This window comes from Neomonachus schauinslandi, chromosome 2 (assembly GCF_002201575.2).
Source record: "Neomonachus schauinslandi chromosome 2, ASM220157v2, whole genome shotgun sequence".
NCBI classification, from domain to species: domain Eukaryota; kingdom Metazoa; phylum Chordata; class Mammalia; order Carnivora; family Phocidae; genus Neomonachus; species Neomonachus schauinslandi.
Window position 1 is genome coordinate 67,294,797 of NC_058404.1, and position 12,948 is coordinate 67,307,744.

Below are 12,948 nucleotides of genomic sequence, written 5' to 3' on the forward strand. Positions count from 1 at the left end.
TTCTAAAACACCTATTAAATTTTCATTAAACATTTCCTGTGGCATTCTTTGTCTAATTCGGCACCATATCTTCTTCCTTGAACTCACTTTTCTCACGCTGTTTGCCTTATAGTACAAATATTAAAAACAGATAAGCTTTATCAAGCCTGAATCCAAACAATTACAATTTCAGAGTTAAACACATGACTCCCTTTTCCAAAATATCAACTACATAGTTGGTCAATAGACCTAAAGGATTAAACCATAAATAATGAGACTCAAGTGTTCCTTTCTCCATTCTTGTCTTAGTTCCTTACAGATTTTCTAAATGCAGATAGTTTCAGCAAAATTATATAAAGACTGTCATTGCATTATTATGCAGTTATGCTTGTTTTTTGTCTCCCACAGATTTTGATAATTGTGCAGCATATTCTGAATTTGCGGACTCCATTTCCTAATGCCATGCCCTCAACCCATCCAAAAGATCATCCCTCTTAATTTTTTTTTTGTTGTTCATTATATCAATTCAACAGAGGTAAATGTAATAAAAGTTAACCATTATGAAAGCTTACTGTGTGCCAGCTATACTTCCAAAGGCTTACCTGTATTAATAATTAACAGCTGCCAAAACATAGTGGGATACTTGTGATCATTTTCTCCATTTTATTGAGGAAATGGAGGAATAGAATATCTGTCACTTACCTGAGGTTGCACAAGTGTTCAGTGACAAAGCTGGATGGTTATTCACCATTTTCTTAATACTTTCGACTAATTTAAAATGAGAACAAGGGTGAGTTTATAGAGGTTAAGGAATCAGGGATGATATGGTAGCACATATGATTAAGTAATCACTGTTTACATATTAAAATAATTGTTTATGTTAAAAAAAATAATAATAATAATTGTTTATGTATATGTGTCCACATACATAAGTGTTTTATATGGAAATGACCCATTTGGGGTGTTTGAAGATTTATAAAATATATTTATAAGATGTTTCATGTTTTTAAAAATCTACAACAAATTTAAAAATCTATAATATTTGTAGATACAAAAAATCTACAATCTGATAGACTAATCTCAGATATATTTCTAAATATTTCTGGTGTCTGAAGCTTAGTTTGGTGTTATATTCTGCATGGTAGTAAAGTATTCAAACATTTTCATCTTTATAAAAGTGCTTTTCAATTAGCAGTTCTCTTGAAATTTGCTAGCATTTCTTGGGCATTCAGGAGTTTTACTGTCTTCTAAATATCAGTTCATTATATACTTTTGTAAAAATTGTTACTTTATGGAGAAGTACACATTCCTGTTATATGATTAGATTATATAATAAAGGAAGTTTAATCTTCACATAATGTTAAGTGTAGGGAAAATATGTTTTTCAGAGGATAAAGAAAGTAAAAATGCAACTCTCTACAACAATATTAGATGATTCAGAATATCCCATTGTTATGCCATAAAAAGCCTTGGAGAGAGATGACCATGTGAACATATACTGTGAGCTAATATGTTAACTCTTTCACTTTTAAAATAGCCTTCACTTTTACATATCCCTTGAAATAATAAGTGGGGTATAAAAATAGAAGGAACAAAAACATCTATCACTGCTGCAAATTTAGAACAGAACCAGTCAGAAATATCAAATACATTCTCCTTGATATAGCAGAAAGATGACCCAAATAATATCCCAAAGTCTAATTCATAGCTTCCTTTTAATAAGAACTTATAATGACTCAAGAATAAAAAAGTAGAGAAAGTATGCAGAACCCAACCAATAAGAGGGTCTACATTGATGTGGCACTTTGGGGGGTACAAAAAATAGCAGATGTCTTCAATAGAAAAAGTAATATCTCCTTATGCAAGTATCTTTAGATCAATTTCATTTTGGTTTAGACAAAGAAAAAAAGATTATTTTATGCCAGATTTCTGAAGATTTTTTTTATTTTAAATTCAGAAATATTTTCTCAGTAATGCTTAGAATTTTTTTTTGGTAAATTTTATTTATTTATTTATTTGTTTGTTTGTTTATTTATTTATTATATTTATTTTGAGAGAGAGAGTGCACAAGCAGGGGCAGGAGCAGAAGGGGAGGGAGAGGGAGAGAGAGAATCCCAAGCAGATTCTGTGCTGACCATGGAGCTGCCCAGGGGTTCCATCTCACGACCTTGAGATCAAGACCTGAGCGGAAACTAAGAGTCAGAGCCTTAATTAACTGAGCCATCCAGGAGCCCCTGCAATGCTTAGTATTTTTGAAGAAGCCCTGACCAACATGGATATAAATTTGGCTAAGGTTTATACAATTTTTGTACATTCTGCAGCATTAAATGAGGTTGGTTGTATACTTGGTTGGTTCATCATACTTGTAGGTACTCACTATAAATGATTAGGGAACAATGTTCATACCTGTATGTTTCCTTAATGCTAGAAAAGCAAGTCCAACTCCATCAGAAGCCAGAATTATGTTGCTTCTAAAAAACAAAACAGGGGCGCCTGGTTGGCTCAGTTGGTTAAGCAACTGCCTTTGGCTCAGGTCATGATCCCAGGGTCCTGGGATTGAGCCTCGCATCGCACTCTCTGCTTGGTGGGAAGCCTGCTTCTCCCTCTCCCAATCCCCCTGATTGTGTTCCTTCTCTCGCTGTCTCTCTCTCTGTCAATTAAATAAATAAATAAAATCTTTAAAACACAAAACAAAACAAAACAAAACCTTCCAAAGGCTTCCCACCTCACTCAGATTTAAAATCCAACACCCTGCATTTTCCTACAAGGTTCTCACAACCAGAAGCCTGTAACACACGTAATTACCTTTGGACATCATTTCTGCTTTCCCCCTTGTTCACTTCATCCAGCACATCTTGCCCTCTTTCCGTTCTTCCTTCGCTACAAGCACAATGCTGATTCATTTACCTGGAAAAAAGGATCTTCTTCATATATCCATCTGTTTCTTCTCCCATCTTCATCTCATTACATCTTTAATTGTCAATTGCTCAGTGAGGTGTTCCCAGATTACTTTAATTTTTCTATGACTGCTTTAAATTGCAAGTAGTCCCCAACATTTAATGTCCTCCTTCTTTGCCTTATTTTTATTCTTAGCATCCATTACTTTTAATATACTATATGTGTTATTATTTATTATAATAATGTATGTCTTGCTACACTGGAATATAAACACTATGAGGACAGAGCTTACTTATATACTGTTTTATTTACTAATTTATTTTCTTCCTATTGACAATGTCTAGCACTGAATGGTGCCCAATGAAACTTGTTGAACAAAAGAATAGTTTATTCCCTCTAATACAGGAAAAAAAAAGGCATTTGTGTAGCCAAATAACTTTCTACATGTTCAAGCACCTATAAGTTTAGTTTAATTATTAAGATTATTAGGATTTTTTTTCTTTAATTCACTAAGTAACCTATCAGGAATAGCATAAGAATGTGTGAATAAAACACATACACACACACACACACACACACACACAGGTGAATTACCTCATTATTTAAACAGATATGAATTAACTCATTATTTAATCGAATCTCCAAAGTAAATATTTTAGGAAACCCTCAAGACATGAAATAAGAATGAGTATTAATGTGACCATTCTAACTAAAAAATACTAACAAAACGCTATTTTTGAAGCACCAAGACTTGTTAGATAAAGATAATTTTGTGAAATAAGAGCTGTGAATTCTCTGAAGTATTTTTGGGTTTTATGGTATCAGACAGAGAAACTGATAATAGGTGGAAGGAATGCCTTAAACTTCAAGTGAAACTAAACCAACCCGTAAGAATATCAGATTCATCATTAAATCTCTATTAAAAAGGAATGAAAAGTATTAGAATAAAACCTGAGAAATTAAAGGTTACATTCTCTTTGCATCCACTGGTTAATAGCCTAATTTCATTGACCGTTCCTTAAAAATATACCTTTAGGGCACCTGGGTGGCTCAGTTGGTTAAGCGACTGCCTTCGTCTCAGGTCATGGTCCCGGAGTCCTGGGATCGAGTCCTGCATCGGGCTCCCGGCTCAGCGGGGAGCCTGCTTCTCCCTCTGACCCTTTCCCCTCGCATGCTGTTTCTCTCCCTCTCTCTTTCAAATAAACAAATAAATAAAATCTTTAAAATATATATATATATTTTTAATAAGTATATAAACCATTATAACCATTGTTATATTTTTGAAGTGACTTCCATAAATTTATCATTAAAAACTAGTACACAGACATATTAGCACTTGTAATCATTTCTCATCACCAATACTCTTCACAAATTCTATTCACAGAACATTCTACTTCTAATAATCATTGATCAAGAATGTCCTTAATGTTGGGGGCGCCTGGGTGGCTCAGTCGTTAAGCGTCTGCCTTCGGCTCAGGTCATGATCCCAGGGTCCTGGAATCGAGCCCCGCATCGGGCTCCCTGCTCTTCGGGAAGTCTGCTTCTCCCTCTCCCACTCCCCCTGCTTGTGTTCCCTCTCTCGCTGTGTCTCTCTTTGTCAAATAAATAAATAAAATCTTAAAAAAAAAAAAAGAATGTCCTTAATGTTGAATAACCAACACAAAATTTAGTGCAGAATTTAATGACTTCTCTAAAGTGATCAATACTGATTTTCCTTAAGACTCCACAATATTGATACACAATTCTTTTGCAATTTTTTTTAACATTTCCACTTTCAGTAACATTTTTCTCTGAGGATTTGCTCGCCACTTATTTACTTGTTTATGACTTTGCTATTTATGCTCAAAACAGGAACTTCTTTTTCTTCTAATAATAGCAATGAGAATGTAATTTTATTTTATTGTTTTGAAGCTTTTGAATACTTGTTTGAATTAGTAATTCCTAAAATAAACTTAGTATAATTTAGTTGCATTCTTTTCTTTGAATTTCAGTTTTAGGAGAAAATTATGCTTAATTATGGAGGAGAAGTATAGCTCATGTTTCTTTTTTATTTCCTCATTAACATTAAACCCACAACACTAATCTTTGTGCTTAATTGGGGAAGAAAATTTTCAACAAATTGAAGCAGCAGTGACAGAAATATGAAGATGTTTTTGATATGATTATTTCCATTAGTAAATTAAAAATAAAATAAAATATATAGTTTCTGTAAAGAAATACAAACTAATTCAGAGTAAGGCAAAATGCTAGTGATCCTGAGGGCTGTGCAGTATTTGATAAGAGGTAGCTCTTTTTAATTGGAATAAACCATATTAAATAGACCTCCTATAATTGTTTATTCTTTTAATCACACAGGGTAACTAATTATTTTCCCTTATCCAGAATGAATTTTCTGTGGCATTTAGTAAATTCTGATCAGTTTTTCTTCTGAAATGTTGTTGTGTATTTGATGTTAATTCAAAACATTATTTGAATATTTCTTTATATTCATTTTTAAGGTTCAAAAGCTGCCACATACATCAAATACCCTTTGAACAAAGAATGATATGATAATGAGAGAAAAATGTGCTTACCAAAAGCACAGGATATAATAGCATTTGCTCCCTGACCTGCATCAAACAAAGAAACAAGACAAAAGGAAGAATGAAAAGAAACTGCCAGGCTCGGATCAAGTGAGTTGGTTTCCTCACTAAATAAACAATTTAGAGCTTCTCATCACTTCTCAGTGCATATTCATATGTCATCCCTGGTAACAGTTCAAAGCTGATTTTGTGATTTCTCTGACTAGGTATCAAAGTTTCGGACAATATATTTTTTTTCTTTTTTAAAGTATTTAGACTATGGATAAATAGTCTGTGGGACATAAACTATGCTGCCTCATTTTGAATTTGTAATGCAGAGGCTTTATCAGACCTACACATCTCACATACACATCCCTAAACTGATGTTTTATAGAGGTACAGAGCAAACAATTTCCTCAATTTAATGTCAGATTCAATGACTATGGAAATCTTCATATTATTCTGGAAGTTGGTTGAACAACTTCCTTTTCAAGTCAGGCACAATGTACCAAGAAAATAGGGTGGGGAAAAACAGGTTGGTTGGGATCTTTATTCGTTTATATGTTTTGTTCATGAATTTCTACTTGGTCTCTAGATCTTACCCAATTACCACCCATTTTTCTGAATTTTGTTGTGAAATGTTAATTTGCATCAGCTGCTGTGTCCTGGATTGTCAATGCAAACTGCTTTTATTTATGTCTCTTTCCCTTTTCATCATCTGCCAGCTTTAATCCGAATCACTATTTCTAAGAATGCTTTAGTTAAAAATATTTGAAAAAATACACACCTGTTCAGATAACTAGCATTCCCCATATGCTTAAATACATGTAATAATCTTTTATTTTTTTATTTTTTGTCATAAGCTTGTTTTTACTACTGCAGCTTTTTAAATTTTATTTTATTTTATTTAAATGCAATTAATTAACATACAGTGTATTACTAGTTTCAGAGGTAGAGGTCAGTGATTCATCAGTACATTATACCACATGCCCTCCTTAATGCCCATCACCGTTACCCCATCTCCCCACCCTGCAGCATCCCTCAGTTTGTTACTCAACCATCAAAAAAAAAGAAATGAAATCTTACCATTTCAATGATGTGGATGGAACTAGAGGATATTATGCTAAGGGAAATAAGTCAATCAGAGAAAGACAATTACCCTATGATTTCATTCATATATGAAATTTAAGAAACAAAACAGAGGGTCATAAGGGAAGGCAGGGAAAAATAAAATGAAATCAGAGAGGGAGGCAAACCATAAGAGACACTTAACTATAAGCTTTTAATATTCAAAACCTACATTACCTGATCCTCTAGCCTTTTATAGTCTTTATAGTCTTCTTAATCCAAATAAAATGGTCCTACTGAAAATCTTCCACTACCATTACATCACTTCTGATGATGCTTCAAGAGTTGGTTATATTCTTCTATGACTCCACACCTCTGATATTTGTTCATACACCCAGGATTAGTTGTCATCTGCCACAGCTGTCCTCTTTCCCTTCTGTTTTTTCCATGTGTTTGCTTTTCCTCAGCTTTTATTTCTCCAGGGGAAAAAAAAAAAAATGCAAGACTATAGCAGTAATACTTTGAAAGTTTCAGGATAACAAGAATGTGGTGGGAAAGTAGAGCTTAAAGCCCAAATCAGAACAAAAAACAAATTAAATACTAGTATTCTTCCAAGTATTCTTCCAAGTACCTTTTTCATCTTTCATCCTTGCCAATTTGTGTTTCTTATTATTCAGAATTCTCCCCAAATCCAACTTATCCACCATTTTGTGGATTTTTTTCCCTTTCAATAGCCATTTCTAAATTCCTAAAAATATTTTTTCTCTAGAGTTTTGAGAAGCCAATTTCTACATTTTTTATAAGGGAAGTAACTCCTTTTTTTAATTTTTTATATTTTTTAAGATTTTATTTATTTATTTGACAGAGAGAGAGAGAGAGAGAGAACAAGCAGGGGGAGCGGCAGAAGGAGCAGGCTCCCTGTTGAGCAGGGAGCCGGACTGGAGACTTGATCCCAGGACCCTGGGATCATGACCTGAGCCACAGGCAGACGCTTAACCGACTGAACCACCCAGGTACCCCGAATTTTTACATTTTTGACTATATGAAGTAACATAATTCCTAAATTACTTAACTCTTTTAATTTCAGTATACCTTCTTTCCCCATCCAAATAAATAACAACAAAGCAAGCAAGTAAAAGCTTTGTGGATCATACTTACAAGAGTCACTTAAGGTTTAAAATGGAGGGCCCTGGACCTTTCTCAGACTTCCTTGTTTGGAATTATTGAGCTACTGGCACAGCAACCTGCCTTTCAATGAGTTGGCAAGGTGATGCTCAGAACCACATAAGGTTTGACAGCCACCTATGTGAAAACAAGAGCATTTCTCTCCTAAGAATTACAATATCTTCTTTAGATCTCTTGTTCAAGTATGAGATAGATTTATGTATTTCTATCTTTTAAATGTTTTCTACTCATTTGAAACAGAGCTTTAGAAAATGTTTCTTTTAATATTTCATTGAAAAATAATGACATATTAAATGATAAAAATGATTTATAATCACATTTATATAAGAGAAATTTTGTAATAAAAATGATGCTACAATGATGTTTTCATTATTTGTAATTCACCATATAATATGTACTCATCATTTATGCCAAAGCATTTGAAGTGTTCACTCTATGCAAATCATTGTACTACCCACAGTGAGAATACAAAAACTGCCCTCCTGAAACTGAAAGTCCAAGGTAGAAGGCCTGGGATATACACAAATTGGTATCAAGCCAACTACACCTTGGTAATTATTATTAAAAGAGCCCCCAGTAACAATTTTATATGGAGAATATTTTTGCTCTAAATCCCTTAATGATATTTAGCTCTAGATCACATATTTTTAAGCATTGTTAAGCTGACAGTGTTTGGATATTTGTAGATGCTGATAAAAACAAATGCTCAAGGCAGGAAAAGAGTATGTCCATGGGACAGTTGGTTAGGAAACATCTGTGAGGATTAAATGAGAATATACATGAGAGTTTAATAAATTAAGAGATTCTTTTTGTTTGTTTTAATATTGTTTGTCAGCACAGTAACAAATGCAGACTTAAGTAATGCACAGCATATAACCCATCCACTAAGCAACTCCTGTTCCATACCTTCAGTTAACAGCTTAAGATTTTCACAAGCCGTGATTCACAAACCTCTCATCTTGGCATAAGAAAGTAGGTTTGCATATAAAATAAAATATGTAACTACTCATTTCATAGATGGTGTCTTATAGCCATGGATCCATTTTATATATATGAGATGGCAGTCTCTAACTACTATTAAATATCAATGTTCCCTCCCAAGAAGGGAAAAGAAATTCCAATTTTTTTGATCAAAAAAATGTGTAGTCTTGGAAGGACTCTACATAAATGGCCATGTGTGTAACCTGTAGAAAATTAAGCTATTTTAAATTTACAGACTACAAGCAATTGAACCCAAATGTCTATTCTCTGTACTACATTTCAGCTAATATTGCAGAACTAATGACAGTTTTAAAAGTTGCTATTATTAATTCGGCCTACTGTAGCAAGATACCTTAAGTTACAATAAAATCTTAGGAAATACGACTGAATAATATCTGTTATAGAAATACCCCCCCTTCAAAATAACAAGCAACTCTCTCTGTGACAGACAAATAATATAAGAATTGTGAAAACCCACTTTATGTAGTGTATCTCTTGGTCCACTGTCCAGCCATTCTGTCATGCTCTGCTCTGTTTTCCCATACTCAGTGGCAATACTTCCCCCCCCAGAGGGTCAGCAGGATTACAGTCTGTAAGAAGGGAGCAGATAGAGAGAAGAACTTTAGAAATGATTGGTGCTGGACTCCAATTATCTTTTAATATGTCCAAGCAAATAACTCCTTAACTGTTAAGATTACAGTGATAGATTCTGGTCCAAAATGTAACCTTTGGAGACTTGAATGGGTATTCTGGTGTAAAAGTGGTATTAAGGAAGAATACACCACCCTCAAACATGGATCCTGGAGGCCCAAGAATGGTGGATCTCCATTCATAGATGTCACCACCTTTGGGACCAGCACTGAAGTGAGGTGGAAGGTCTGAAGTGATGTCTGTCAGTTCCTTCTGAATCCTGTTGACACTGGTTTGAAGTTTTTGCTCATTCTGACTTTACTGTCATCTTGCGGGTGTTTGTTTCTTTCTTGGTTTGCTGCTTGGAGGATGAATATGAGGAGGAGCTGATGCTGTCCCTCGAATCCTCATCCCACATAGCGAACCCTCCCCCACCCCATCCCGCAAACAGTCCATCTCTTTGTGTCTGGCTCCTCCTTCCTGCCTTGCTGCCACTGGGGGCAGGCAGCTGTTGAGGGCGTAGCCACTCCTGTCTTTCTCTCCTGGGAGTGAAGCACAAGTCAAATTAAGTGATTCTCAAGCAAATATCATTTCATAATATTAAAGTAAGAAAATACTATTTTAAATTACATGAGAGATAATAAGGGACTATCACTAACCAAGTGAGTTTGTTTTTTTTTTTTTTTTAAGATTTTATTTATTTATTCATGAGAGACAGAGAGAGAGAGAGGCAGAAGGAGAAGCAGGCTCCCAAGAAGCAGGGAGCCCGATGCGGGACTCGATCCCAGGACTCCAGGATCATGACCTGAGCTGAAGGCAGACGCTTAACCATCTGAGCCACCCAGGCGCCCCCAAGTGAGTTTTGACTGTGGTTTGAGGGCCAGGAAATCTATACAATGAATATCATTTTATTTAATAAATAAATAAAATGCCGAAAATATAAAAATATTTAGCATGAAATTTATTGAGGTGTTTGCTAAATTCAACTACTGAAAGTATTTTGATAGAAAATTTGAAGTTAGAAAAAAGGTATTTTAAGACATGTAAAATAGTAAATGTAAATTATACATCAAAATTATGTCAATTCTAAGTATAATCTTCAGATTTTCTTATAAGAAATGTCTCAAAATGATAGTCACAAAAGATAAGTATCTTTCAGTAAAGTTTTTTACTTGTTTTTAAAAAATGGCAAATCTATAATTACCTAAATTGATTTGATCAGAACGGCTACTGGCATTAATAAACTGGAATTGTTTGCAATTATTTATGATTTTTAACAAATTATTATCAGCTGTAGAAATAAACTATAATCCTTAAAGTTTTTAGTATGCCATTTATCACTGCTTGATTTTTTGGATAGGTGAGTGATGACTCTAGTCTCACAGAGATGACAAACTGAGAATATAAAAGACATCAACTAATTTCCAACATCTCAGACGATCCCTAAGGAGCATCAGTAAAATTGAGTGTTTTCTAAGCACTGTCACCAGATGTAGAATTTAGGAAGATGGAACTGAGAACTGACAGTCAATTAGAAGCTCAAGGACAGTATGATATGATACAGCTGCTGATTATAGGGGGCTTAACACTAATGTGGAATAAGTGGTTGATATCAGAGTGTGATGGAATGACAACTGTTAAATATTACCAAAGAAATGGTCTCTTTTCAAGGAAGCCTACACTGCAAAAAAAAAAAAAAAATCAGTTGAGTCTTAATTTTTGTCAGTACAGTTAGAAAAAAAGACATTGAGAATTCTTTAAAGCATAGAGCTGTGCAAGACATATATTAACTACATGATTGGGCAGAAAAGATAGAAAATTTGGCACCTCCAATATCAGATCTATTTGTTGAAAGAAAATTTTACTCATAGTCTTTTTAAAGCATTATAAAAGTTTACAATTGAGTTGAATATAGTGATATATTTAAAAAAGAATGAATATTATATTAGCTTATTTGAAGGCAGTGGAAGCTTTGGAGAAAAACAAAGCGCTGATAATATTTTAACTGTAATATCATAGAAAACAAAAGTAGTCTCATAAAAGTACAGGACATGTTTTTGGATGAGTGACTGAAAGGAGCTTTTAAAAAGAATAATGAAAGATATTGCTTCAGTGATTGAATTTACTCTTTAAACTAGCGTTATTTTTTATTCCTATCTAATATGTTCCATCCATAGTTATAGGTGATAATACATGAGCTGTCACTTGAAGAAAAAGTGGGACAGTCAACATACAATGTCACTGAATTTAGGGAATTCTAGGCAGAGGAAATAGCATTTACAAAGATAAGGAGGTATGGAATAAACGAGTATATTTTGGAGTAGACTATAGGATGAGAGATTCAGGGATCAAATTAAGATAGAAATAAAAGCTAAGTAGTCTAGGAACTGATCATAATGGATTTTGTTTTTATATATCAGATATAATACAATTTTCCTTAAAAAGTATCAAGAAAGGGCGCCTAGGTGGCTCAGTTGGTTAAGCGACTGCCTTCGGCTCAGGTCATGATCCTGGAGTCCCAGGATCCCTGGGACTCAGGGAGTTTGCTTCTCCCTCTGCCCCTCCCCCCTCTCATGTGCTCTCTCTCATTCTCTCTCTCTGAAATAAATAAATAAAATCTTTAAAAAAAAAGTATCAAGAAAAAATAAATGTTATGAGGTATTTTACATAATAATGATTGCAATATAGAAATTTGTTTCAAGAAGTTTGAAGTAAGAAACCCGCAAATAAAAAGAGCAGTTAAAAAGAGATTATATCATCCATGTTATAGCTAAACATGTGTTGAGCAAACACTGTTACATTATAAATAGAAAAAAAGTGCAAGACATTCGGATGAGGCATTTGGGATGACTCATTATCCAATTCGTGATATATTAAGGCTAAAGAAGCATAATTACAATAATTTTTCAAATTTTTATGATTTTTAAGTAATATGGCTGAAGAAAAAATATAAAAAAATAAGCATTTGGAAAAGGAACAATGATTTCAGTATGGATAAGGTTTAAATTGCTAATTTAAGATATCTCATTGGAAATAATAAGTAACAAAAATTTTAGAAGTCATGAGAAAAAAAGTTTTGATAGTCATTAGTATATTTGTGTTCTGTTTTAGTTAACTTTCGCTGTATAATATTCTAAAACTTAGTGGCTTAAAGCAATTTAAGCAGTTATTTAGCTCATGTATTTATTTGCAGGTTAGAAAACCATCTAGGTGGTTCTTACTGGGTGATTCTTACTAGTCTCAGCTGGGCTCACTTCATGTATCTTCAGTCAGCTGGTGGATTGGCTGTGGCTGGCTCATTAATAAATGTCGTTCACAAATGATACCTCAGAAAGCTTGGGCTACAGCCCCATGGTCTCACCCTTCAGCATGCTAGGCTAAGTATGTTCACAGGGTTATAGTATTTTAACAGAGGGAGTAGAAATATACAAAGCCTTAACCCAAGAAGAAGCATACTACCACTTCACTGTACTTTATTTGTCAAACAAGGCCAGCAAAATTCAGGAGGTAAAGAGACTCTATTTCTTGGTAGTTGGAACTATTGCAGAGGGCCGGGAACAATATGGGACAATATTGGATAAATGCTGATAGAAAAGAGCAAGTTCAGTAATCTTTAAAAACAAAACAAGAAGGGATGCCTGGGTGG

General features: G+C 34.0%; 1 pseudogene; it reads right to left on the reverse strand.

The window, feature by feature from the left end:
• Nucleotides 1–9,151: 9,151 nt before the first annotated feature.
• On the reverse strand, nt 9,152–9,720 carry LOC110588612 (annotated as a pseudogene).
• Between the last annotated feature and the right edge of the window lie 3,228 nt (nt 9,721–12,948).